The sequence below is a fragment of the Cupressus sempervirens genome, chromosome 3, assembly GCF_028749045.1.
Source record: "Cupressus sempervirens isolate cs-2001-9-10 chromosome 3, ASM2874904v1, whole genome shotgun sequence".
NCBI lineage: Eukaryota > Viridiplantae > Streptophyta > Pinopsida > Cupressales > Cupressaceae > Cupressus > Cupressus sempervirens.
This window is the reverse complement of record NC_143120.1, coordinates 392583135-392596778: the sequence shown is the minus strand read 5'-3', so window position 1 is coordinate 392596778 and position 13644 is coordinate 392583135.

The window sequence follows — 13644 nt, the reverse complement described above, 5'->3', positions numbered from 1 at the left end:
AATGGTTTCCCTAGTGTTAACCAAGAGAATCTCGATAAACACTGCAAACCTTGCAACTTCATTCGGAGACCGAGTTAACTCGGTAAACACTGACCTTCCTTCACTTATCGAGTGAGCTTGGTGAAAGCTAACTTTCTCTTCGTTGATCGAGTGAACTTGGTAGGCATTGACTTTCCCTTTGTTAACCTTGGGAGCTCAGTTAACATTAACTTTCTGCTACAAAATCCTTTGATGCTTGAGTGAACTCGATAAGAGCTAACTTACTGTGTAATGTTCAGGAATGCTCGGTAGTCACTATAAATTGCTTTGCTAACCATCTAAGCTTGGTAGACTTTGTCTAATGGCTGATATGACATTTTTGTAACATCAAAGACATTACACAATTATCAATTATATCCAACATGCAATATCAAAGGGAATTGTATGATGTATGGGGTTTCACTATGTTCTCAATGATGAATATTTTTGAAGCTTGATAACTAGACCTAGGGTTGCATCTAGTTTAAGTTGCATCTAGCATAGGGTTGCATTGCATAAGCACATTTTTTGATTGTAGATCTACTTTCATCCTTTGTCATGGGGAATTTTTGGCTTCTTCAAAGAATCATGTTCTTCATGAATGCACAAATGATCGATTAATCACCCTCTTGGCTACTTTGGTTTCTCTAAACCCATTTTTGGAGATCAAATTCAAAATCTGACACACTTAAGCAACTCAAAAACACATTTTAAAATTTTGGAATTGACGCGATTGAACACTTGTGTAGTCCATTTTTTGATACTTTGTCAATCTTGGAATCTTTTCAAATCACATTTACTTCAAAATTTTCAAAATTTTTGGAAAAAGTCAAATCATGTCAACTCAGGTCAACCTTTGTTCAAACTTGGTCTTCCAGACCTCGAAATCACTTTGAATTGACTCCAAATTTTCTTTTGATCATTCTAATCTCTTCTATATTCTTTTCAATATATGCGTTCTTTTGTATCTCTTGCTACATTATTTAATATCATATTTCTGGTGTGTCATCTTTCAATTTTTCTCCCGAGGGGGCAGGATGATTAGATCATTGAATCTAAATTTCAACCAAATATGAATCTTATGTCCTCATGACTCAGGACATCTCATCACTTGGGGTATCTCATCCCTATTCTATCTAACATCTTTGTCATCTATTTCATTTTGTCATCAGTTGATCACATCTTATAGTAGTTCTTATTAGAGTTCGATGGACATGTATCGGGACAGTCTAAACCCTAACTCCTTAGGATCAACCCTCATTCTGAGATTGATTCTATGACTCATGATTGGATCTTGTTATCTTTTATGCTTAGGTATCTAGGTGTTCTATCTGGATTCCTTAAGGTTAAGCTCTATTCTAGAGATAATCTTTAAAAGCTTATTCAACTTAGGTATTTAGGTGTTCTATTTGGATTCCTTAAGGTTAAGCTCTATTTTGGGGATAATCTTTAAAAGCTTATTCATCCTAGGTATCTAGGTGTTCTACCTGGATTCCTTAAGATTAAACTCTGTTCTAGAGATAATCTTTAAAATCTTATTCATCCTAGGTATCTAGGTGTTCTACTTGGATTCCTTAAGATTAAGCTTTGTTTCAAAGATAATCTTTAAAAATGTATTCATCCTAGGTATCTAGGTGTTCCACCTGGATTCCTTAAGATTAAGCTTCATTCTGGAGATAATCTTTCAAAGCTTATCATCTCAGTATCTAGGTGTTCTATCTAGATTCCTTAATATTAAGCTCCATTTAGGAGATAATCTTTAAAATCTTATTATCTTAGTATCTAGGTGTTCTATCTGGATTCCTTAAGATTAAGCTCCATTCTAGAGATAATCTTTAAAAGCTTATCATCTTGGTATCTAGCTATTCTATCTATATTCTTTAAGGCCAAGGTCTGTTCTAGAGATAATCTTTAAAATCTTATCAATTGGTATCTGTGTCATCAATTTCGGAACCAATCTTATTAACTCTAGGTATCTAGGCGTTCTATCTGGATTCCTTAAGGTTAAGCTCCATTTTGGAGGTAATCTTTAAAAGCTTATTGATGGGTTTTTGCATCATCAAATTGCATAATCAATCTCATTTCTTGATCTGTGCATCATGCTTTCTAATTTTCTTTGAATTGAATGTGTTGCTCACACATTCATTCAAAGAGGGGCAAAATGTAATACCCCAAAATTGGCTCATTGCCATGGAAACCAATTTTGGTCTATTTGATCAACCCTAAAGTCCTATTTCACTAGGCAATCCTGATTCTTATAATCTCCACTTGACCTAAGTGTTAAATGTAGAAAATCATTAATCTGTATTAATCACTTACTTTAATTAATTCCTGAATATTCATTGAATTGGCTAAAATAACCTTTTTAATTGAATTAATTGAATTATAAGTCTTAGTACTTTAATTAAATTAAATTCACCTTTTTAAAACTAATATAAATGAGGAATTAAATATATTTGATTTAATTAAATATTCTTATTCTAATTGTTGAATTTAATAATTCAATTTAGAATACTCAATTATGAGGTCATAATTAATTTCCTTAAATCAAATATCTTCTCCAATATTCTCTCTTTTGTTCAAAAATGGAAACTCTTAGTTGACAAAAATCAGAAAAGGAATGAAATCAATTAATTTCTTATTTCACTAATGAAAATCTCAGTTAACTCTCCTTTCTTAAGGAAGTTTCCATTTTAACTGCATCTTCTCTCTAAACTTAACCATTCATCCAAATCGATCTTGATCATTGATCAATTCCTAAATTCTATTTAAGGGGATTCTAATCCCTCATTATAGAGGTAGAGAATTTTGGAATTTGCATCAAACTTATGCTAGAATACTTGCTCATCTTGCTCACATTTTCATAGGTTTTATTTCTTTCATTATAATATCATCTAGATTTTAAAAAGGCATTCATTTAGCATAGTATGCTCTTTTATTTTCTTAGCTTAATTGTATTTCATCTAGTATAATTTTCATTCTCATATAAATTAAAAATCCTTCACTCTAGATGTTTGGTTGCTAGCTTCTCGATCTAAGAGTGTACACTCGAAAGTGTCACACTCTAAACCCTTCTATCCAAACGATTCCATGAGTTTGGAATGCCTGGATGCCGGCTTAGAGCTCCCTATCCACGGAGTGCAAGAGAGTGTATTTCAAGTTCAAGGGCTCTCAGATGAGCCTTAGAGATACTCTTCTTGCTAGTAAACCATGCAATGGGAGGTTCCAAAGACAAGATGCAAGAATGCAAATGTCCCAAGGAGTTCCTCAAGAACGCAATGCAACTAAAGATTAAACTAGAATGAATATGAAAAATGCAGCTATTCTAAGCATGGATGAGAGTGTTACAATACCATTAATAAGCTATGTGAGATAGATTATTGCAAAATAGAAGCTAAACTAACATGCAACATGAATCTAAGCTAAAATGCTATGGTATGAGAGAATGTAGACAAGAAATAGAAGTTCTCCACAAAGCTCCAAAGAAACTTGTTAGAAAACTTGCAGCATAACAATATTCAAAAGATGGATTGATTGAGGGGGAAAGCTCTCTCCCTTTTAAAGATGTATGGACGGTGGAGATCAAGATGAAGATGGTGGATGATCAACGGTGGAATTCGAAAATAGGAGTGATCCATGTGCACACACAAATCAACCAATAGAATATAAGTTGACTTGTCATATAAGACAAAAGTCACAAAGCCTTTTCTTTTAATTGCAAAATAGAAAAAAGACTTTATGTGTGCACTTTAAGTGGGTTAGAAGAATGGGGTCTTTTATTTAATTAAAAGGGGACATGTTCTTTTAATCAAATAATGAACTTAGGATAGCATAGTCAAACTATAGGTTATAATCAAATAAATTGATTATTAGCAATTTGGTCTAGGTAAATGATTAAATTAATTTAGCCAAAATGTTGAAAAGGGGGCTAATAGTCTAGATGACCATTTTTAGGTGATTACATTTGCCCCTCTTTGACTAATGCGTGATCGATCTGGGAACACATTATGTCAAAGAAAATTGAAGCCAAGTAGGCAATGATAGATATAGATATCTGATTCCAAAGAATGAAATGCAGAAATAGATAGCAAGTCCTAAATGCACAGCCTGATAGCAGTAGTACTGAACACTAGGAAGAGATGATGTTAGAATTCAAGAAGAATACTAACACTTAGAAAAGAAGATAGAGTGAGAGCAAGTGAGAAGATCAAACAAATGCTCCTAAGCAGTGATAGAGTATTTCTGCCCCCTCGGGATCGAAATTGAAATGAGGTAAGGGGATGCAAAAATTGGCTAGAAATGAGAAAAATAGAATATAGCAATGTCCAAGATGACAGATAGATGATTAGAACCCAAGAATGACTATAAGAAACTGATAAAATGCCCCAATTTGACTAGAGTTGACCTTGAAGGATATAGCATAAAATTAGGTCAAATCTAGTAGAAAGATGATTTAGATGTGAAACAGTGAATTGAAGTAGATATGAAGTATGGAAATGATGAAGACATGAATAAATGAAGATGCCCCAGTGATGATTCGAAGATTAGACCTCAAAAGGTCAACTAACTGCTTAGAAGAAAGTAGAATTTTAAAAGGCAATTTTGACCATCAAGATGAACTCGAATTTGGATTTCGATCCCGAAAATGAATCTAGTACGTTGAATTATTTAAGAGGTCAAAACTTTAGATAATGTGATGACAAGATAGAAAAGAGATGAAGCGAAAGATTAAGAAGGTGAAAAGACATGAACAAGAAGAAAGTAAAGAAATATATGAAAGGAGTTAGCTGATATGTCCACAAAAAGATGAAGAGAGAGCTCTCCCCATATGCAAGAATGCAAGACTAAGCTAGAAAATGAACTTAAAATGCAAGCTAATATGCAAAGTGGTTTACCAGCAAGAAGTGCATAACATTTAGACTCTTAATTTCATCATTGAGCATTTATTAGGGACATCATTAGATCATACAACCATCACTAGTATAACTATGAGGATATGAATATGATCGATATTAGATAGGTATGTGGAAATCCAATCTAAGCATCAGAGACATGTAAGTCAAGATAACTAAACGATTAGATTCCCTAAGTTTAATTTAGCAAGATTACACCTGTATCAAGGCATCAGCGCCAGGATAAACCCTGAGTGCGGTCTTGCAAAAACAATCAAGGATGATACATTTATAAGTCAAAGTGTTGAATAGGACAAGCATGAATGCTTACAACACTATAGACAAACAAAAGTATACCCACAAGCAGAAATCAAGAAAATATGTCCCATGCCCCCAGTCTTCTAGTCAATGACATCCTTGAAAGACTATTAGGGAGGGAACACCTGGCAAAGAAATCATGATAGACAGCACACAAAGTAGATAAAGATCAGCATAGCTCAGTCGTTTAAGTGTTAAAGTGCGTGTGTGTAAGTCACTTGGCCATTTCTTCCAGACTTGATTCTGATAGTGAGATATCGCGACATCGGAGACCGTAGGTAAACTATCTGTAAAGTGTTAAAAAACACTTGATGTCAAAGTGGGGGAAGTGTTGAGAAACACTATTTTGTGAGTTGTCAAAGAAACCCTAATCCACAAGAATACCTCAATAGGCTAAGTAGCTATGCCCCCAAGATGAGGACAAGAAACAATTCCAAGCTAGGAAATGTGTAGCAAAGTGGATGATTGAGATTGATAGACATAGGTGCAAGGGTTTCAAGTAGCGCCTGTTTCCAGGTTTTCACCACTTTGACAGATTTTTTTTTTTTTTTTTTTTTTTTTTTTTTTTTTTTTTTTTTTTTTTTTTTTTTTGGTGATACATCAAAGTGAGGTTTTCACTAAGATGATCATTTTTTGATTTTTAAGATTTTTTCAGACTCATAGATGTATACAAGATAGCTGAGCAGCAAGCCTCTAAGTATAGAACTTCTTCAAGTGTAGGATGTTGATAGGTTCTGCAAGTTCTTCACCCTCTGAAGTAGACAACTGGTAAGCACCAGACCCAAATGATGTTGTGATAATGTAAGGACCTAACCAGTTAGGTTCAAATTTCCCTTTTTGTTCTCGATTTTGCTGATTTTTGGGATTCTCTCTAAGCACGAGTTCACCAACTTGGAACTCACGGGGGTGAACCTTTTTGTTATATTGTGCAGACATGCGCTTCTGATAAGCTCTCATGTGATCAAAAGCAGCCTTGCGCCGTTCATCCAGAGTCTCTAATTCCTGTACTCTCATAGCTCTATGGTCTTCATCGGTTATTAACCCATGTAAGGAGATGCGCAAAGAAGGTATTTCGACTTCTAATGGGAGAACAGCCTCAGAGCCATAGACTAGAGAAAAGGGTGTAGCCCCTGTAGGAGTACGAATAGAGGTTCTATAGGCCCAAAGTGCCGGATTTATTTGCAAGTGCCAATCTTTCCCAGACTTGTGAACTGTGCGGTGTAGGATTTTCAGCAGCGTTTTATTAGAGGCCTCAGCTTGGCCATTCCCTTGGGGATAGTAAATGGAAGACCAGTGTTGCTTAATTCCAAACTTTTTGCACAGCTGTTTTAAGTCTTTATTTTTGAATTGTCCTCCATTATCTGTAACAATAGAGGATGGGATACCATATCGACAAATGATGTGATTTAGTATAAACAGGGCAACATGTTTGCCTGTAGCAGCAGATAATGGTACAGCTTCAACCCATTTAGTGAAATACTCCGTTGCTGTGATGATAAATTTATGACCGCTGGATGAGCTTGGATGGATCTTTCCTACCAAGTCAAAGGCCCATTGTTGAAATGGCCAATATGTCACAGAAGGGATTAACTCTCGCCCAGGAGCATGTATCAAGTTACCATGGAGCTGACATTTCTGACAGGTCTTTGCATAGCGCACAGCATCAGCTTGCATGGTGGGCCAGTAATAACCCGTCCTAAGCAGTTTTCGGGCAAGTGCAAGGCCATTAGAATGCGCCCCACAAATGCCATCGTGGACTTCAGCAAGTGCCTTCTCGGACTCTTCTAGTTCTAAACACCTAAGCAACGTTCCGTCTAGACCCCTCCTATACAAGTCACCAGAGACCAAAGTGTAGTGTGAGGCATTACGAAGGAGTTGGCGTTTTTGGTTGCGTGTGAGGGTTTCGGGAATAACCTGATCACGTAGGTAGGAGAAAATAGCCGCATAGCGGGAGGAATCATGACCTACAACAGTGTAGATCACCTGGTTATCTGAAGAATCATAGGCTGGATGACACAATTCTTCCACCAGGAACTCAAATCGCGATTCATGTTCTTGTAATTGGAGGATAGATGCTAAAGTGGCCATAGCATCAGCAGCCTTGTTTTCTGCTCTAGGAATTTGTTGGAATGTTACAAAGGTAAAATAGTTCCTTAGAGCATCTATCAACTTTTTATAAGGGATCAATTTATCATCCTTGGTTTGATATTCATTATTCACTTGGTTCACAACTAGTTGAGAATCCCCATAGATGTGTAGCTCAGTTATTCGCCATTCAAGGGCCATTTTGATCCCATTTGTTAATGCTTCATACTCTGCAATATTGTTTGTACATGGGAACAATAATTTGTAGGATTTTGGGATCGTATAACCATGAGGGGAAACAAACAACACCCCTGCTCCTGCTCCATTCTGTGTATGGGATCCATCAAAAAACATTTTCCATGTTCTGTCAGTAATGTTCATGATTGAGGCATCTGGAAACTCAATTTGTAGAGGTGCTACATCTTCAAGTGGGAAGTCAGCCAACTGGTCAGCTATGGCCTGTCCTTTGATTGCCTTACGTTCAACATACTGAATGTCAAATTCGGAAAGAATCATCATCCATTTAGCAAGGCGACCAGTAAGTGCAGCTTTACTTAATAAATATTTCAAAGGGTCTATCTTGGCAATCAAGTGAACTGTGTGGGCCAACATATAATGTCGAAGTTTTTGGGAGGAAAAAACTACAGCAAGGCATGCCTTCTCTATACTTGTATAATTTAGTTCATAAGCCACCAAAGTTCGACTAATATAGTATATGGCTCTTTCTTTACCCGTCTCATCACTTTGGGCTAAGAGTGCTCCTAGAGAAGAATTTGTAGCTGAAATGTACAGAATCAAAGGTTTTCCCAGAATGGGTGGCATCAAAACTGGCGGTTTTGCCAAGTAGCCTTTGATTTGGTCTAAGCTTTGTTGACAGTCACTGTTCCAAATATGGGTAGATCCTTTATGCAGATTTTTATTGAAAGGTTGAGCCTTATCAGCTAATTGAGAGATAAATCTTCTTATGGATTGTAGCCGTCCTTGCAGACCTCTAAGTTGACTGATAGTCTTTGGTGGAGGCATATCCATGATAGCTTGGACCTTTTCAGGGTCAACCTCAATGCCTTTTGCTGAGATGATATAACCTAGCAATTTTCCAGAAGTGACACCAAAGGCACATTTTTTTGGATTCAACCTAAGTTGGAATTGTTCCATACGGTCCAATATCAAACTAAGGTCTTTGAGATGTGTGTCTCGTTTCTTTGATTTCACCAGTGTGTCATCAACATAGTCTTCCATGTTTTTATGCATCATATCATGAAAGATGGTTGTCATTGCTCTTTGATATGTAGCACCAGCATTTTTGAGCCCAAAAGGCATGACATTCCAACAAAAGGTACCCCATGCACATGTAAAGGCTGTCTTTTCTTGGTCTGCTGGAGCTATCTTTATTTGGTTGTACCCAGAAAATCCATCCATGAGCGAGTACATCTCATAACCTGCAGTCATGTCCACTATCATATCGATGTTTGGTAGTGGAAAGTCATCCTTGGGGCACGCTTTATTGAGGTCTCTAAAATCAGTACAGACTCGTATGGATTTGTCATGCTTGGAGACAGGTACAATGTTGGAAATCCACTCAGCATAATCAATGGCCCTAATGAAGTTTGCATTCAATAGTTTTTCTAACTCTGTCTTGACCAGTAGAGCCACATGTGGATGCATTTTTCTTAACTTCTGTTTGACAGGCTTGACATCTGGTGAGATTGATAAGTGATGCATGATGAGATCTGTATCAAGCCCTGGCATGTCAGAGTATGTCCATGCGAAGTTGACCTTCTTGTCTTGAAAGAACTGAGCAAACTGTGTCTTTTCTTTGTTTGACAAAGATTGAGCTACATGGATAATCTGAGGACATTCTTCTGTTCCCAAGTTGATAGGCTGTGTAGGTTCGACTAGAACCGAAGATCTATCCTGGAAATAGCTTGGCAGACTACCAAGTACCTCATCCGCAGGTGCCTCAGAGAGGTTTTCACCATTAGATACGTCTTTATTTTTACTTTTTTGAGGGTCAGACACCGCCACAATGTGGTTTTCGCCATCTGATCGCTTATTTTTTCTTTTAATTTTTTGACTGAGGTACTTGATATCTGATTCTGTCATGTTAACCGCGGGTTCGCTGGTGGAAGAAATGACAGGTTCAATTGCGTTGAGATAACAAGTGATCTCATAGTCATTTTGGAAAGACCGTATTTCAGGTTTTTGATTTTGGATAGACCAATCTATGAGTTCTGGGTAAATTAGTGAGAGTGAGGGAGAAGTTTTAATGTGATTGATATGGAAGGAGTCATCTCTGGTGACCTGTGAAGTTGAGCCTATAGAAAATGTCGCAAAAGAGTTCAGCTCAGGAATAGTCCTAGAGGAACTAGCGTGATCCATTAAGACATGTTGTGAGTCAAACTCATCTGACCTCATACTAGACCATTCGACTACATTGGGTTGGGTTGCATAGGCATGAATGACATCCACCCCCAGCTCACAAGATGCATCAGAGAGGCTTTCCCATTCATACTCATGAGAATCTGTACTTTGACCCCTATTTATGAGATGAGCAATATTCTGCCTAATTCGTCCTCTATTTATGTCCTCAGAAGTAGACCCTTCTTGTTCCTGTTGTTGGGAGGTAGAAGCTTCTTCATTATTAGCAATAACTATGTCTTCTCCCCAAAGGAGGGAAGTGAGAGGAACAAAGTCTTCGTCTTGTGTAGTAGTAGCAATTATGGGAGAGTCATCATCCTCCGATTCACTAGACATGAGTAATATTTGACTACAGTTTGGTGTATTATTGTCTAGCCCAAAGCCTAGACCAGCGGTGTCTTGAGCATCATGACCTTGAGTGTGACTTAAAGGTTCAACTAGAGCATTCTTACAACCAGTTAAGGACCCGTGGCCCTGGTAGCCCATTTTTGTCAAAAATTTATAGCCTTTTCCATATTTTTTGGGAGAAATAGGGGTAGTCATTGTAACCTCCTCGTCTTCCTCTTCTCTGTAGATCCAGTCCCTAATGGCTTGTTCTTCCTTCTCTGCTTCCAGTGGTATGGAAGATTGCACAAAAGTGCCAAAAAGTGTCATAGCAGAAGCAGAAGACTTCTTTGCAATAGTTGGTTTCCCATAAGACCGAGGGGAAATTGGTAAGGCAGCAATAGAGTCCAAAGTGTACTCGCCCATACCAAGGCTCATCATTTTCAGTTTTTGTTCACATTCTGTGAAAGATGGTGCTAGCTCATGAGAAGAGCGATTGTGCGGGACTAGCGTTTCAGCAGTAGATAATGTGTTGATAGACATGGAGTTGTCGCCGGGGACAACCACTTCAGTACCATTAAAAGGGAACTTAATGCACTGATGGTATGTAGAGGGTACTGCTTGCATATCATGAATCCATGGTCGTCCCAACAACAAGTTGTATGCAAGTGGTATGTCTAAGACTTGGAAAATGACATTCTTCTCAACTGGACCAACTCTGATTGGAAGTACAATTAGACCTTTAGAAGGCCTTTCAACCTCATCATAGGCCTTTATAGTGATCTTGCGCTTAGGATCGATGGCAAATTCAGACATGCCCAATTGTTGGATTACATTGAACGAAATGATATTTAACCCTGCACCATTGTCTATCAAGACTCGACGAACACGGGTACGAAAGATTTGAACTTCGACATGAAGAGCAAGGTTATGGGGATGACTAAGAGCTCGGTCATCTTCTTCAGAAAAGGTGAGATAGTGGGGCGAGGAGATGTGGTTCACCATAGCTTGGAATTGTTCCGCATCAATATCTGTGGGAACATTGGCAGAACGTAAAGCTTTCTCAAGGATATCCCTGTGCAAAGGAGATAACTCTAGTAACTCAAAAATGGAGATTTGTGCTTGTGTGCATTGCAGTTGGCTAACAAGATCATAGTTGGAGATCTTGGAAGTAATTGGTTTCTTAGATGATGAAGCATTTTTTGGATCATTAGCAACTTTTAGGACAACCTTAGATTGCCCCCTAGTGACAACGTTAAGTGGTTCACCCTGAGAAGATGAAGACTTAGCCACTTGGAGTACCACCTTGGGTCTAGTATCAGTATGATCTTGAGGAGTGGATCGTGTCCTTAAGACCACTCTTGGTCGTTCATCTTTAGCGTCATAATTTGGCCAGTTGTCATTGTTGGAGCTTGCCATACATATGTATTCAACAGGCTCAAGCATGCTTATAACATTATCAGTGTTAGTGTAAGCATAACTAATTTTGGCGTCATGATTCTTTTTGGCAGCTACCCTTGAGGTCTCACCCTTTTCGTATTCAGGTAATGGTTTTTGGAAAGCCTTATGATCAGTATTCTTAACAAGGCCATCTGTAACAACTTTTCCAGCTTCGATGAGGTCTTGAATTACATCTTTGAGTTTGAAGCAATTCTCTGTGTTATGTCCTTTACTTTGGTGATAGCTACAAGTATGATCTTCTCTCCACCATGGGGGTCTAACAGGTGGATCGTAAGGACGTGAGTTGTCTGGTAAGGTAACCAATTTGTTTGCAATTAAGGTTTTTAAAACCACTTCATAAGGTTCGACCATAGGTGTGTAAACACGTCGCTTCTTCACAAATTTAGAGCCTTTGTCAAAGGGTTGTGGTTTTGAACCTTCTTGTTGCTTTGCTGCATAGATGGCATTGGAAAGGTTAAACGCAGGCTCCTTAGTCTTAGGAGTGTCCACTACTCCATCATTGACAACATACTTGTTTTTGTTCCAAGGTTTGCCTTTGTCTTTATTGTTCCCATTGTTAATTCTATCCTTGTTTATGGTAATATCACCTTTTTTGATAGCAACATCCTCAATGCGATATGCACTTTCTACCATGGCGTTGAAGGATGTGAATAACTGTTTTCTTAGATCAAAGTATAATTCGGGTACAAGCGTGTTGACAAAGATGTCAATTTTTTCAGCCTCGGGCACTTGCCGAGGATACCGAGAGTATAAAGATCTCCATCGTTGAAGGTATATTGCAAAAGACTCTCCTGGTCTTTGTTTGATGTTGCATAAGTCTAGCACTGTCACAGGATGTTGAATGTTGTACGAATATTGCTGGATGAAACGTTGTGCAAGTTCGTCAAATGTTTTAAGAGGAGGACTCAATTTTGTGAACCACTCCATAGCTTGTCCTCTTAGACTTCTAGGGAACAAACGCATAAGAAAGGTGTCTTCATGCATAAAGTCCATGCTAATAGCATAGAAATGTCTCACATGGTCGTGAGGGTCACCATTTCCATCGTATTTGTCATACTTAGGAACCTCTATATCCTTAGGAAATGGTAGCATGTATAGACCCCTATCAAATGGAAGAGCGCAAATTGATTCAACAAATGATGTCTTAGGTGGCTCTTTTGAAGTTTGCAGTTGTGTAAATTGTTTTCTTAGTTCTTGTATTTCTTCCCTTAAGATTTCAGCCTCAGTGGGCTCTCGTTTTGGGATAATATGTTCAACATTAAAACCTTTAGGGAGTTTCCATCCCCTAGCTGCCATGTATCGGAAGTATTGGTCTCCATTTTCCTCTAAAGCTCTGAGCATTAGTTTTTGGGCGAAGCCATCTTGTTGAAATTTGATCACATCTTCGCTAGTTACTTCTTCATCACTATCATGATGAGATGGTTTAGGTGAAGGACATGCACTAGTGGCAACTGTAGGAGTCCTTGGAGGTGTGTGATTACCATCATTATTTTCAAAGGGATTTCGAGGACAAGTTCCTTTATATCCTTCGTAGCGTGCTTGATTGTCAGTTTCAGCTTGTTGATTTTCTCTCTCTGTAGCGTATATAGCCTCCAAAGTCTTTTGGGTTTCACGTGCTTGTTCTTCTAAGCGACGTTTAATTTCATCAGGATGCACCATTGTGACTATACCACTCGTACCCTCGGGTGTCTCAAAGGGTGTGCCAAAGGGATTTTCAAAACTATAAAGTGGGTTGTGTCGAACGTTAGCTGTTTGTGTTTGATCAAATTTGAGGTTCTTATCACAAGGTTGTTTGCGAGGACGTTTGGGTGGTGTTTCCAATTGTTTGAAAATGAAAGGCGTGTGGCTACCGTTACCACTTTGATATCTAGTTGTGACCGGCATGTAAAGAGTTGTCTTTGTTTAGTAGGACAAGAAGAGCGAGCCAAATTTGAAGCTTTTATGATCAGGACTAGTCACTTGTCAAAATGTGATTAGATGGCTTGTCAAACAGTGCTCAAGATCTTACAGCACGGGTGACTCGAGCCGAGCGGACGAGCGAGAAGCTCAATAGTGGATAGCTAGAAAAATAATAGCTGAATTTTGACAAGTGATTTATCAAGACGTTTCAAGACTTACATTCGACGGA